The sequence below is a fragment of the Piliocolobus tephrosceles genome, chromosome 14 (assembly GCF_002776525.5).
Source record: "Piliocolobus tephrosceles isolate RC106 chromosome 14, ASM277652v3, whole genome shotgun sequence".
NCBI classification, from domain to species: Eukaryota; Metazoa; Chordata; class Mammalia; order Primates; family Cercopithecidae; genus Piliocolobus; species Piliocolobus tephrosceles.
Window position 1 is genome coordinate 14399630 of NC_045447.1, and position 13374 is coordinate 14413003.

Consider the following 13374-nt stretch of genomic DNA (forward strand, 5'->3'; position numbering starts at 1 on the left):
GGTGGAGAGGGGGTGGAAGAAGGCAGAGGCCTCCAGTTTCACTTCCTGTCTGGGAGGCCCGGGCCCTTCATTGCTGTTCCTGCCTCCTCGCCGTGGGAGGGCTTGCCCAGCAGCTCTCAGTCCAGGCCAGTGGGAGTGGGCTAAATTTAGGTCCAAAGATGTCACAGATGTAAGGACCCGACATCTCATTTTGCAGATAAAGAAACTGAGATTGAAAGAGGTGAAGAGACTCGCCCAAGGCCGCACAGCAAGTTATATTCACCGCTGGAGCTCAAACCCAGGCCTCTCCAAAGTCACCCACCACAAGGCTCCAGAATGGGTGCTGTTTCCAAAACACCCAGCCTGGCAACCATCCCAAGGCCAGCCCTCAGCTGGGTTGAGGGTCACTGCTCTGTGACTGAGACCAAAAATGAGTTTTGGAGGCAGATATCTGGTTTCTTTTTTAGTTTTTTTTCTCTCTCTTTTTTTTGTTTCCTTTTTGAGACGGAGTCTCTCTCTGTCGCCCAGGCTGGAGTGCAGTGGCATGATCTCGGCTCACTGCAAGCTCCGCCTCCTGGGTTCACACCATTCTCCTGCCTCAGTCTCCCAAGTAGCTGGGACTACAGGCGCCCGCCCCCTCGTCTGGCTAAGTTTTTGTGTTTTCAATAGAGACAGGGTTTCACTGTGTTGGAAGGATGGTCTCGCTCTCCTGACCTCGTGCTCTGCCTGCCTCAGCCTCCCAAAGTGCTGGGATTACAGGCGTGAGCCACCGCGCCTGGCCCAGACATCTGGTTTCTAATCCCGGCTCTACTGCTATGGAAGGGCCTCAGACAATGATTCATTTCTTCTTAAAATGAGCGTAAAGGATATTTTCCAAACAAATCTATGCCTAATTGCCTAGAATGTAGTAGATACTCAGTAAATGTGAGCTCTGTTTCTGCTTTCCAATAATTTCCTGACTTTGAAAAAATCCTGTTTTTTTGACAATGTCTCTGGAGGTCCTGAGTGAAGAAGGGAGTGAAGAGGAAGGCAGAGAAAATCAGGCTTCTACTCCCCCATTCCTCCCAATATCCCCTAGGAACCAGAGTATCTCTGACATTGTCCATTTTACATGCTGTTTTTCAAAATGGTCCCGTGAGGCCGGGCACAGTGGCTCATGCCTATAATCCCAGTACTTTGGGAGGCTGAGCACAGAAAGCTGCCCCCTTTGCTTGCCTCTCTGTGTGACTGAGGCAGGTGGATCACCTGAGGTCAGGAGTTCAAGACCAACATGGCCAATGTGTTGAAACCCTATCTCTACTAAAAATACAAAAATTACCTGGGCGTGGTGGCATGCGCCTGTAATCCCAGCTACTCGGGAGACTGAGGCAGGAGAATCCCTTGAACCTGGGAGGTGGAAGTTGCAGTGAGCCGAGATTGCCCTACTGCACTCCTGCCTGGGTGACAGAGCGAGACTCCATCTCAAACAAACAAACAAACAAATAAACAAAACAAAGGGCCCGTGAATAACAACCTGGCAGTCCCCCACTGCCTTAGAGATGCAAATGCAGGGAGGACCTGCTGGAATTGCAGGAAAACAAGAACCGCAGTGCTGTTTTCCCACTGATGCATTTGATATATGCTTCACATATCTGACATTTGGTAACTGGTTTCCTGGGGCAGCAGGAGTCTGTGGCCAGCCCTGTGGGTTCCCACTCAATTGCCCTGCTCCACTTCCGTCCTAACTGACGGAAATCTGATTTGGGTTGACCATTGGGTGCCCCTGTGATTCATGGGCTCCCTTTCTGGCCACAAGGAGGGAGGAAATGGGTACCAAGGTGAACCCACTGGGATGATTTCATCCCTCTTGCCAGTGATCGATCAGGCCTGGACGACAGGCCTGGGACAGGACTCTGCTCCTTAGACAGGAGGTGATGCCTACTGGGGAGAGGGAAACATTCCCTTTGATAGAAAACAAAAACCTAGGACTGAATTTAAGAAAGAGAAAGGCTGGGCGTGGTGGCTCACGCCTGAAATCCCAGAACTTTGGGAGGCCGAAGGGGGTGGATCCCTTGAGTTCAGGTGTTCGAGACCAGCCTGGCCAACATGGTGAAACCCTGTCTCTACTAAAAACTATAAGAATTAGCTGGGCAGTAGTGACTCACACCTATAATCCCAGCTATACGGGAGGCTGAAGCAGGAGAATTGCTTGAGCCTGGGAGGCAGAGGTTGCAGTGAGCCGAGATGGCACCACTGCCCTCCAGCACTCCAATCTAAAAATAATACAAACGAAAAGATACATCGCAAGAGGAAAAGCTGCCACCTTCGCTTGCCTCTCTGTATGACTGAAGACATAACTCCTGGCCCTGCAGCAGCCATCCATGACCTTTGGGGACAGGCCTGAGGACCAAGTGAACCTGCCATGAATATATGAACTAGTCAGCTGTTGCTACAATAATGCTGCAAACAACCCACCCCCGCCCCAAACTCAGTGGCTAATGCAGTCTTGTCTCAGGCTCCCAGATCATAGGCGAGCAAGTTGATGTGGTTTAGCTAACCTAGAATGGCCTGGGCCACCCTGTGTCAGGCTGCAGGCTGGGCTCTGGTCTTCCCCCGATGTGTTTATTCTGGGAACCAGGCTGAAGGGATGCTACAGCTGGGATGAATTCTTTTCAGGGCAGGTCTCAGGAGTGCGAGGGTCTATGTCAACTCACATGAGCACATTTAAGGCCTTGGATGACCAGTTGTGGTTGCTCATGCCTTTAATCCCAGCACCTTGGGAGGCCTAGGCAGGTGTATTGCTTGAGCCCAAGAGTTTGGGACCAGCCTGGACAACATTGTGAGACCCTGTCTCTACAAAAAATTTAAAAATTTGCTGGGCATGGTGGTGGGCACTTGCATTCCCAACTACTTGGGAGGCTGAGGCAGGAGGATCACTTGAGCCCAGGAGTTTGAGGCTACAGTGAACTGTGATTGTCCTACTGCACACCAGCCAGGGCAACAGAGAAAGTCCCTTTCTCAAAGAAGCACACACACAAAAAAAGAACTTGACTCAAATTCCAATGGCTGATGAGAGTCACGTGACCAAGCCCAGCACACCATTCAGGATGTATACTCACTCAGGGCAGGCGGAGGCCTGTGGATATTTATGGACCAATATCCCAACCTATCATGCAGCCACAGACATAACTGACCCAGGAACAGCCCTGCTGGCCTTCAGTTTTCCCCTCTGTGAGACAGGAGTGTCTACCAGTACAGTTAGAGTTTTTCTACTTGCAGCCGAGATGGAAGCCGGGTCGTGGGGTGGGGTGGCGGCTGCAGGGCCTCCTAGGGAGAACGTACTATGAGAAAATATGGATTCTGGAGTAAGCAATAGGGCCTGAACAAAAAGGAGAGTTCCAGACTTGAGGTGGTGGCTGGGACTTGAACCCCCAACCCTATCCTCCTGCTGAGGTGTGTGCTGCACCCAAGGGAAAAGCTAGTTGTAGGTTTTTGAACTTAGAAAGCAGCTTCATCAACTTCTGCACTGGGGCTTAAGCACCTCCGGGCAGGAACCTCGTGAGTGAGCATAAAGCATTCCATCACAGACCCAGGATCTGCCTGGGTCTCAGGGGCTGGTGCTGTCAGGAAGTGTCTGGTGCTGGATCAAGGCACAGGCAAGGTCTGTGTGGAACAGACGCTGGTGCAGCAAAGGCTCAGAGGCGCAGCGTGGGCGTGGTGGCTCATGCCTGTAATCCCAGTACTTTGGGAGGCCAAGGCAGGCAAGTCACCAGGAGTTCAAGACCAGCCTGGTCAACGTGGTGAAACCCCACCTCTACTAAAAATACAAAAATTAGTTGGGTGTGGTGGCGGGCACGGGTAATCCCAGTTACTTGGGAGGTTGACTGGAAGAATCCCTTGAACCTGGGAGGCAGTGGTTGCAGTGAGCCGAGATCGTGCTGCTGCACTCCAGCCTGGGTGACAGAGCAAGACTCCGTCTCAAACAAACAAACAAAAAAGCTTAGAGGCCAGCTGAGGTGCCCCGCAGGGCTGGGAGAGGCCCACGGCACAACCAGAGGATCGGAAGCCAACAGAGGCCCATGCAGCCTGCTCAGATTCACAGGTCCATGGAAAACTCCATTTGGGAACAGCCCAAACTCTCTTGTGGGGGCAGAAGGTGGAAGGTTTGTGGTGGACTAGGGTTCTGGGACAAAGAGGTGGGCCTTGGGGCTGGGTACTGGATGTGCCTCTCCATGTGATCTTTTTGCACCCACAGGATGGTGAGGCCTGTTCAGCCTTACGTCATGGCCTGAGGTTCCCAAGCTCAACACCCTCATCTTCTATAGATAAAGAAATTCCCAGTGACCAGCCTCCAGTAAGAAGAGAGCAGGCAGCGGGGAACACTGGCTTAATAAATAAGAAAATAAAATAAGAAGAAACAGACCAGGTGTGGTGTCTCACACCTGTAATCCCAGCAATCTGGGAGGCTGAGGTGGGCAGATGACTTGAGGTCAGGAGTTCGAGACCAGCCTTGCCAACATGGCAAAACCCCGTCTCTACCAAAAACACAAAAATTAGCCAGGTGTGGTGGTGCATGCCTGTAGTCTCAGCTACTCGAGAGACTGAGGTAGGAAAATCACTTGAACCTGGGAGGTGGAGTTTGCAGTGAGCTGAGATCACGCCACCACTGTACTCTAGCCTGGGCAACAGAGCGAGACAGCCTCTCAAATAAAAAAAATAAAAAAAAAAAAAAACAGAGGGAAATGACATCAACAGTTGCATCTGTCCACAGTATGTAGGGTAGCTTTCCAGGAGAGCCCTGGGGTATCTGGGGTGTCTGATATCCTATAGGCACTAATGCTTCCTTAATGGTGCCTGGTGTCCCCCACCTGATTTTAGAGTAGGGACCGCAGAACAATGTGTGGTCCACAAGAGCTCAGCCAGGCTGACCACGGAGGCTCAGTGGACTGAGAGAATGGTCAGAACGTGTGGTTTCAACAGCTAAACCCAGGCACCCTGGTGTGTGTTTCTCAAATTAGTGATATGTGGGTGGTGAGTGATGGAGGTAGCTCTCACTATAACCACATGCATCCTGGGCATTCTTTGAATGGCAGTGGGGGAAGATGGTGGAGGTAGGGGAAGAAAGGAGGAGTGGGGCAGGTGGGCGAGGACCACGGGAACTGTAGGACTTTAGGGAATTCAGATGTGTCATGGTCACTGTGGACAGCAGGACCTTGGGCCTTCTGCCCACACGACTTCATGTGGTCTTGTAACCACCCCACTGGGAGGGGCTGTCACTATCATTTCACAAATGAGGAAGCAGAGACTCAGAGAAGGGAAGTACCATGCACAGAGATGAAAGGAATGGAGCTCAGCTAGCAGTCTATATGACCGTGGCCAAGGGGCCAAGAGGACCAAAGCTCAATTCAGGTCAAAACCCATCTCCGAGAGGGTCCAACTGGGCAGGAAGGTGTGCTGGGCATCTGTGCTCGTGGCCAGTCCTCCAGCTCCCTTTTCTTATACCCTCCTCTCCTCCAGGTGGAGCCTCAGGGGCCATATTTGTACCTCTCTGCTCCCCTGGCAACAGCTGATTAGACCAGAGGTGCAGGCTGATTCCAGCTGAGCCAATCAGCTTCTTTCCCCTGTGACTTTGGCCTTGAGAATCAGAGACACTGGGCTGAATTCCTAGCTGGTTATTTGAAAAGAGGCATAAAGCTGGGCTGGGCTGGCTGTGTTTGGCCACATGCTCATAGAATGGCAGAAAGAAGACTCAATCATGGAAAGCTTGAAATGCAGTTATGGGAGAGAGAGACAAGATAGAAAGAGACAGTCATGCAGGAGAGATACTGAGACAAGGTGGGGAGAGGGAGAGAGAAAGGAAGGAAAGGAAGGAAAATAAGGAGGAAGACTGAGATAAAAAGAGAGAGAATCACAAGGAGCCTAAGACGCTACCTCCAGGTCTCCTGACAAATTTCTGGGTCCCTACTCCTGCCTTCCTGAGGCTGCTGCATGTCCAGCCTCAGATCTCTGGGACCCTCCTGTTTTAACAAATCCCCTTCTCTTCTTGGGCTGTTTTGAAGTAGCTTTTTTTCTTTCTTTCTTTTTTTATTTTTTTACTTGCAATTAAAACCCCCTGACCTCATTGCCTTAAATCTGTACACTGTTTTGAGTGTACAGATTAATAATACAGATTGTTTTGGGTGTATAGATATTAATATTAATTCTTCTCATCCATGAGCATGAAATAGCTTTCCATTTATTTGGATCTTCAATTTCTTTATCAGTGTTTTATAATTTTCAGTATACAAATATTACACTTCCTTGGTTAAATTTATTCCTAGGTATTTTTTTAATGCCATTGTAAATAAGATTGTTTTCTTGATTTCTTTTTCACCTAGGTTGTTGTTTTTGTATAGATCTGTTATTGACTTTTGTGTGTTGATTTTGTATCCTGTGATTTTGCTGAATTTATTTATTAGATCTAACAGGGTTTTTGTGTGGAATCTTTGGGATTTTCTGCATATAGAATCATGTCATCTGCAAATAGAGATCATTTTACTTCTTCCTTTCTGATTTAGATGACTTTTCTTTCTTTTTCTTGTCTGACTGCTCTTGCTAGTACTTTCAGTACCATGTTGAATAGAAGTGGAGAGAGTGGGCATCCTTGCCTTGTTCCAGATTTCAGTAGGAAAGTTTTTGATTGTTCCCCATTAATTATGGTGTTAGCTGTGGTTTTTCATAAATGGCCTCTATTATGTTGAGAAACTTTCTTTCTTTGTCAAAACTGTTAAGAGTTTTTATCCAGAAAGGATGCTGAACTTGGTCAAGTGCTTTTTCTGTTTCAACTGAGATGATCATGTGGTTTTTTTTTTTTTTTTTTTTTTTGGAGGCGGAGTCTCGCTCTGTCGCCAGGACTGGAGTGCAGTGGCCGGATCTCAGCTCACTGCAAGCTCTGCCTCCCGGGTTTATGCCATTCTCCTGCCTCAGCCTCCGGAGTAGCTGGGACTACAGGCGCCCGCCACCTCGCCCGGCTAGTTTTTGTATTTTTAGTAGAGACGGGGTTTCACCGTGTTAGCCAGGATGGTCTCGATCTCCTGACCTCGTGATCCGCCCGTCTCGGCCTCCCAAAGTGCTGGGATTACAGGCTTGAGCCACCGCGCCCGGCCTTTTATCTTTCATTCTGTTAATGTAATGTACCACATTGATTGATTTGTGCACGTTAAAGCAGTCTTGCCTGTCAGGAATAGATCCTACTTGGTCATGATGTGCAGTCTTTTTTGTGTATTCTTAATTTTGGTTTGCTTATATTTTATTGAGGATTTTTGCATCGATGTTCATTATAGAGATTGGTCTGTAGCTTCTTCTTCTTCTTTTTTTTTTTTTTTGTGGTCTCTTTGTCTGGCTTAAGTATTAAGGTGATGCTGGCCTCATAACATGTGTTTGGAAGCATTTCATCTAGCTCTATTTTTTTTGGTAGAGTTTAAGAAGAACTGGTAATAATTATTTGAATGGCTGGCTGAATTCAGCCATGAAGCCATCTGATCCTAGGTTTTTCTTTGTTGGAAAATTTTAAATTACTTTTTGATACAGTTTGGATGTTGTCCCCACCCAGATCTCATATTGAGTGTTGGAGGTGTGACCTGGTGGGAGGTGATGTGATCATGAGGGCGGATTTCTCATGAATGGCTTAGTACCATCCCCTTGGTGCTGCCCTCACCATAGTGAGTGGGTTCTCCCGAGATCTGGTCATTTTAAAGTCTGTGGCCCTCCCCCTCTCTCTCTTGCTCCTGCTCCCACCATGTGAGAGGCCTGGCTCCCCCTTCACCTTCCGCCATAATTGTAAGTTTCCTGAGGCCTCCCCAGAAGCAGATGCCAGTATTATGCTTCCTGTACGGCCTGCAGAACCATGAGCCAACAGAATCTCTTTTCTTACAAATCACCCAATCTCAGATATTTCTTCATAGCAATGCGAAAATGGATTAATACACTTGTTCAGTCCCTTTGTTATTAGTGTGTTGAAGCTTTCTATTTCCTCCAATTCAATCTTGATAGGTTACATTTTTCTAGGAATTTATCCATTTCCTCTAGGTTATCCAAAATGTCCATACCCAAAGCAATGTATAGATTTAAGGGAATCTCTATCAAAATTCCAATGGCATTTTCACAGAAATAGAAGAAACAATTATAAAATTCATATGGAACCACAAAAAAAACCCTGAATAGCCAAAGAAATACTGAGAAAGAAAAACAAAGAGGCATCATACTTCCTGATTTTTTTTTTTTTAAATGGGGTTTTGCTCTTGTTTGTCGCCCAGGCTGGAGTGCAGGAGCACGATCTTGGCTCACTGCAACCTCTGCCTCCAAGGTTCAAGCAATTCTCCTACTTCAGCCTCCTGAGTAGCTGGGACTACAGGTGTGCACTACCACGACCAGCTAATTTTTTGTGTTTTTAGTAGACAGGTTTTCACCATGTTGGCCAGGCTGGTCTCTAACTCCTGACCTCAGGTGATCCACCTACCTCGGCCTCTCAAAGTGCTGGGATTACAGATGTGGGCCACTGTACCTGGCCTGATTTAAATTATATTACAAAGCTACAATGATTAAAACAGTATGTTACTAACATAAAAACAGAAACATAGACTGATGAAACGAAACAGAGAGCCCAGAAATAAATCCAAACATATATGGTCAATCAATTATTGATAAGACCACCAAGACGACACAATGGGGAACAGATAGTCTCTTCAATAAATGGAAATCCAAATGGAAATTTGGATTTCCATAAGCAAAATAATGAAACTGGACCCTTATCTTCTACCATATGCAAACATCAATCCAAAATGGATCAAAGACCTAAATGTAAGACCTGAAACCATAAAGCTCCTAGACTCTTCTAGACTCTTCCTGAAACCATAAAATCTCCTAGACACAGGGGAAAAGCTCCTCAACATTGGCCTTGGCAATAATTTTTTGGACATCACACAAAAACTCAGACTACAAGAACACAAATAAGTAAATGAGACTACATTAAAAATAAAAAAAACTTCTGCACAACAAAGGAAACGATCAACAAAATGAAAAGACAACTAATGGACTGGGAAAAAATCATTGCCAGCCACATATGTGATAAGGGATTGACATCCAAAATTTATAAAGAACTCTTACAACTCAATAGCAGAAAAACAAATAATCCAATTTTAAAATTGGGCAAATGACCTAAACAGATATTTCTCCAATGAAGATATAAAAATGGCCAATAGGTATATGAAAAGATGCTCAAAATCACTATCATAAGAAAATGCAAATTAAAATTACCATGAGATAGCAACTCATAGTAAGGATGGCTGTTATCACAAAGACAAGTGACAGCAAATGTTAGTGAGGGTGTGGAAAAAAGGGAACCCCAGTACGTTGTTGGTGGAAATACAGATTAGCACAGCCATTATGGAGAACTGTGTGGAGGTTCCTAAAGAAATCAAAAATAGAACTACCACGGGACCCAGCAATCCCTCTTCTGGGTATATACCCAAAGGATATTTTTATTAGTCCATTTTTGCATTGCAATAAATACCTGAGACTGGGTAATTTATAAGGAAAAGAGGTGTCATTGGCTCACAATTCTGCAGTCTGTACAGGAAGCATGGTGGCATGTGCTCCTGGGGAGGCCTAGGGAGCTTTTACTCATGGCGGAGGGGCAAAGCCAGAGCTGGCATCTTACACAACAGGAGCAGAAGGAAGAGAGAAAGAGAGAGAGGGAGGAGGTGCTGCATGCTTTTAAACAACCAGATCTCGTGAGAACTCACTCACTATACAGCACCATGAGAACTCTGCCCCCGTGATCCAATCACCTCCCACCAGGCCCTTCCTCCAACATTGGGGATTGCAATTCGACATGAGATTTGGGTGGGGACACAGATCCAAACCGTATCAGAGATGAAGTCACCTTGGAAAGACGTCTGCACTCCCGTGTCCATTGCCACATTATTCACAATAGCCAAGATATGGAGACAATCTCAATGTCCATTGATAGATGAATGGATAAAGAAAATGTGATATATATGTACAATGGAATATTATTTGGCTTTAAAAAAGGAGTTTCTGCCATTTGCCACAACACGAATGGACCTGGAGGATGTAGCACAGGTGAAATAAGCCAGACACAGGAGGAAAAAGGTTGCACAATCTCGCTGATATGTGGAACATTTTTCAAAAGATTCTCCGTCTCAATACACAGATAGAGAATGAAGCAGTGGTCACAGGGGTGGGGGAATGGGAAGATGCGGGTCAAAATGATATAAAATAGTGGGTGTACGGGATGAAGGAGCCAAGAGATCTGACATGCACTGTGAGGACTAAAGTTCATAAAATTGTATTGTATTGGGGATTTCTGTTAAACAAGCAGATTTTAGCTGCTCTCGTCACACATTTTAGAGAAGTAACTGTGAGATGATAGGTATGTTCATCTACCTCGCTACAGAAAGCACTTTAATCTCTCTATATATAGCATCATGTTGTCAACATCACATATACACAGTAAAATTTATATTTAAAAAAACCAATAGGCCGGCCATGGTGGCTTACGCCTGTAATGCCAGCACTTTGGGAGGCCGAGGTGGGCAGATCACGAGCTCAGGAGATTGAGACCATCCTGGCTAACACGGTGAAATCCTGTCTCTACTAAAAATAAAAAAATTAGCTGGGTGTGGTGGCGGGAGCCTGTAGTCCCAGCTACTCAGGAGGCTGATGCAAGAGAATTGCTCTTGAACTTGGGAGGTGGAGTTTGCAGTGAGCCACGATTGTGCCACTGCACTGTAGCCTGGGCCATACAGCCAGACTCCATCGAAAGAAAGAAAGAATGAATGAATGAAAGAAAGAAAGAAAGAAAGAAAGAAAGAAAGAGAGAGAGAAAGAGAGAGAGAGAGAAAGAAAGAAAGAAAGAAAGAAAGAAAGAAAGAAAGAAAGAAAGAAAGGAAGGAAGGAAGGAAGGAAGGAAGGAAGGAAGGAAGGAGGGAAAGAGAGAAAGAAAGAAAGAAAGACCAACAATCTTGATCTAAGACATAGCAGGGGCCGGGTGCGGTGGCTCAAGCCTGTAATCCCAGCACTTTGGGAGGCCGAGACGGGCGGATCACGAGGTCAGGAGATCGAGACCATCCTGGCTAACACGGTGAATCCCCGTCTCTACTAAAAAAATACAAAAAATTAGCTGGGCGAGGTGGCGGGCGCCTGTAGTCCCAGCTACTCGGGAGGCTGAGGCAAGAGAATGGCATAAACCCGGGAGGCGGAGCTTGCAGTGAGCTGAGATCTGGCCACTACACTCCAGGCTGGGTGACAGAGCAAGACTCCGTCTCAAAAAAAAAAAAAAGACATAGCAGGGGTGGCCCCTGTGATCAGATTTGCCAGGGATGCTCCACCAGAAACCTCTGAGTTACCCTGGCTCTGTCTCCCACTTCCCTGACTCCTCCTTCTGCAAGTCCACAGGTTCTGTCCTCACCCATCTCTCCATCTGCCTCCTTTGCAGCCCCTGAGGGCACTGCCCCAGCCCAGGCCTCTCCCCTTTCTCCTGGCCCCTGCTCAGCCTCCTCTCTGTCATCCTGTCCCCAGCCTCAGCTCCTGCAGAGGGGCCTGGCTCACTACTGGGTTCAGCAAATGTAAAAGCAACCTTGCCCAATACCAGGCCTGCTCCTTGCTGGAACAGCACAGACCACTGGGAAGCCAATGGGTCAGGTCATTAAGAGCAAAACCCACATACTCACTGTAGCCCACAGGCTCTTCCCAGCCTGGCCAGCCTCTCCAGACTCACTTTCCTGGGAATGCCCTGCTTTCCAGCCCCACTGGCTGCCTCCTGCTGCCTCAGGCCCTTGACACATGCTGTGCCCTCTGCCTGAACAGCTCTTCCTGATACTGGTTCCTTCTCATCCTGCAGGTCCAATTCAGAGAGCCAGCTCTGATTCCTCAGCCAATATCTATCTATCATCTATCTATCTGTCTGTCTATCTATCTATCTATCTATCTATCTATCTATCTATCTATCTATCATCTATCTATCTATCTTTGAGATGGAGTCTCACTCTGTCACCCAGTCTGAAGTGAAGTGGCATGATCTGGGCTCACTATAACCTCCACCTCCTAGGTTCAAGTGATTCTCCTGCCTCAGCCTCCAGAGTACCTGGGATTACAGGTACACACCACCACACCCTGCTAATTTTTTGTATTTTTGGTAGAGACGGGGTTTCACCATGTTGGCCAGGCTGGTCTTGAACTCCTGACCTTAAGTGATCTGCTCACCTCAGCCTCCCAAAGTGCTGGGATTACAGGTGTGAGCCACCGCACCTGGCCTCCTCCTCCAATCTAATGCGGGTCTCCTTTCTTCTACATCTTGGCACCCTGTTTATCTCCCTTAGAGAACTTACCATATTTTGTAGTCATTTTTGTTTGTTGACCTGATTTTTGTCTGCCACTAACATCAGACTATAATCTCCGTGAGTACAGGGGACTTGACTGTTTTGTTCACCACTGAATCTCCTGTACCCTGGACAGGGTCTGTGGTGATAATGAATGAATGAATGAATGAATGAACGAATGAATGACTGCGGCTCTGCAGCCAGGAGTGGGATGGGGCCCAGAGCAATCCTTGAAGCCTCCAGCTTTAGCTCTGCCCCCAGACACACACAAGCCTTCTCTTGTGACGCAACTGCCCACAAGGGCGACAGCCTTCGTCAGCGTTCTGTGGGTCCGTTTAGTGTCTCTTTGTGCAGCTTCTTCATTCCAGGACACAGGAGCTTTGTGTGACCAAAAGGCCATCAGTATGTGTGTCACCAGAACCAAAGAGCAACTGCCCCCTTTCCCAGGACGAGTCTGAGAACTGTTGACCACTTGGAAAGGAGGGTAGAATTTTAAAATTACAGCCAGGCACGGTGGCTCAAACCTGTAATCCCAGCACTTTGGGAGGCCGAGATGGGCAGATCACGAGGTCAGGAGATTGAGACCATCCTGGCTAATACGGTGAAACCCCGTCTCTACTAAAAAATACAAAAAACTAGCCGGGCGAGGTGGTGGGCGCCTGTAGTCCCAGCTACTTGGGAGGCTGAGGCAGGAGAATGGCGTAAACCCGGGGGCGGAGCTTGCAGTGAGCTGAGATCCAGCCACTGCACTCCAGCCTGGGCGACAGAGCAAGACTCCATCTCAAGAAAAAAAAAAAAAAAAAAAATTTTTTTAAATTACTCTGGTCGGCTCTCAAAGCTCCCTTTACTTACGTATGTTGCTTTTGTTATGGGGGTAGGATGATAATTAAAAATAACCAAGCAATAGTAATTACTTACTTTTATTGATTGATTGATTTTTTTTTTTTTTTTTTGAGACAGAGTGTCACTCTTTTTTTTTGCCCAGGCTGGAGTACAATGGCATGATCTCAGTTCACTGCAACCTCTGCCTCCCTGG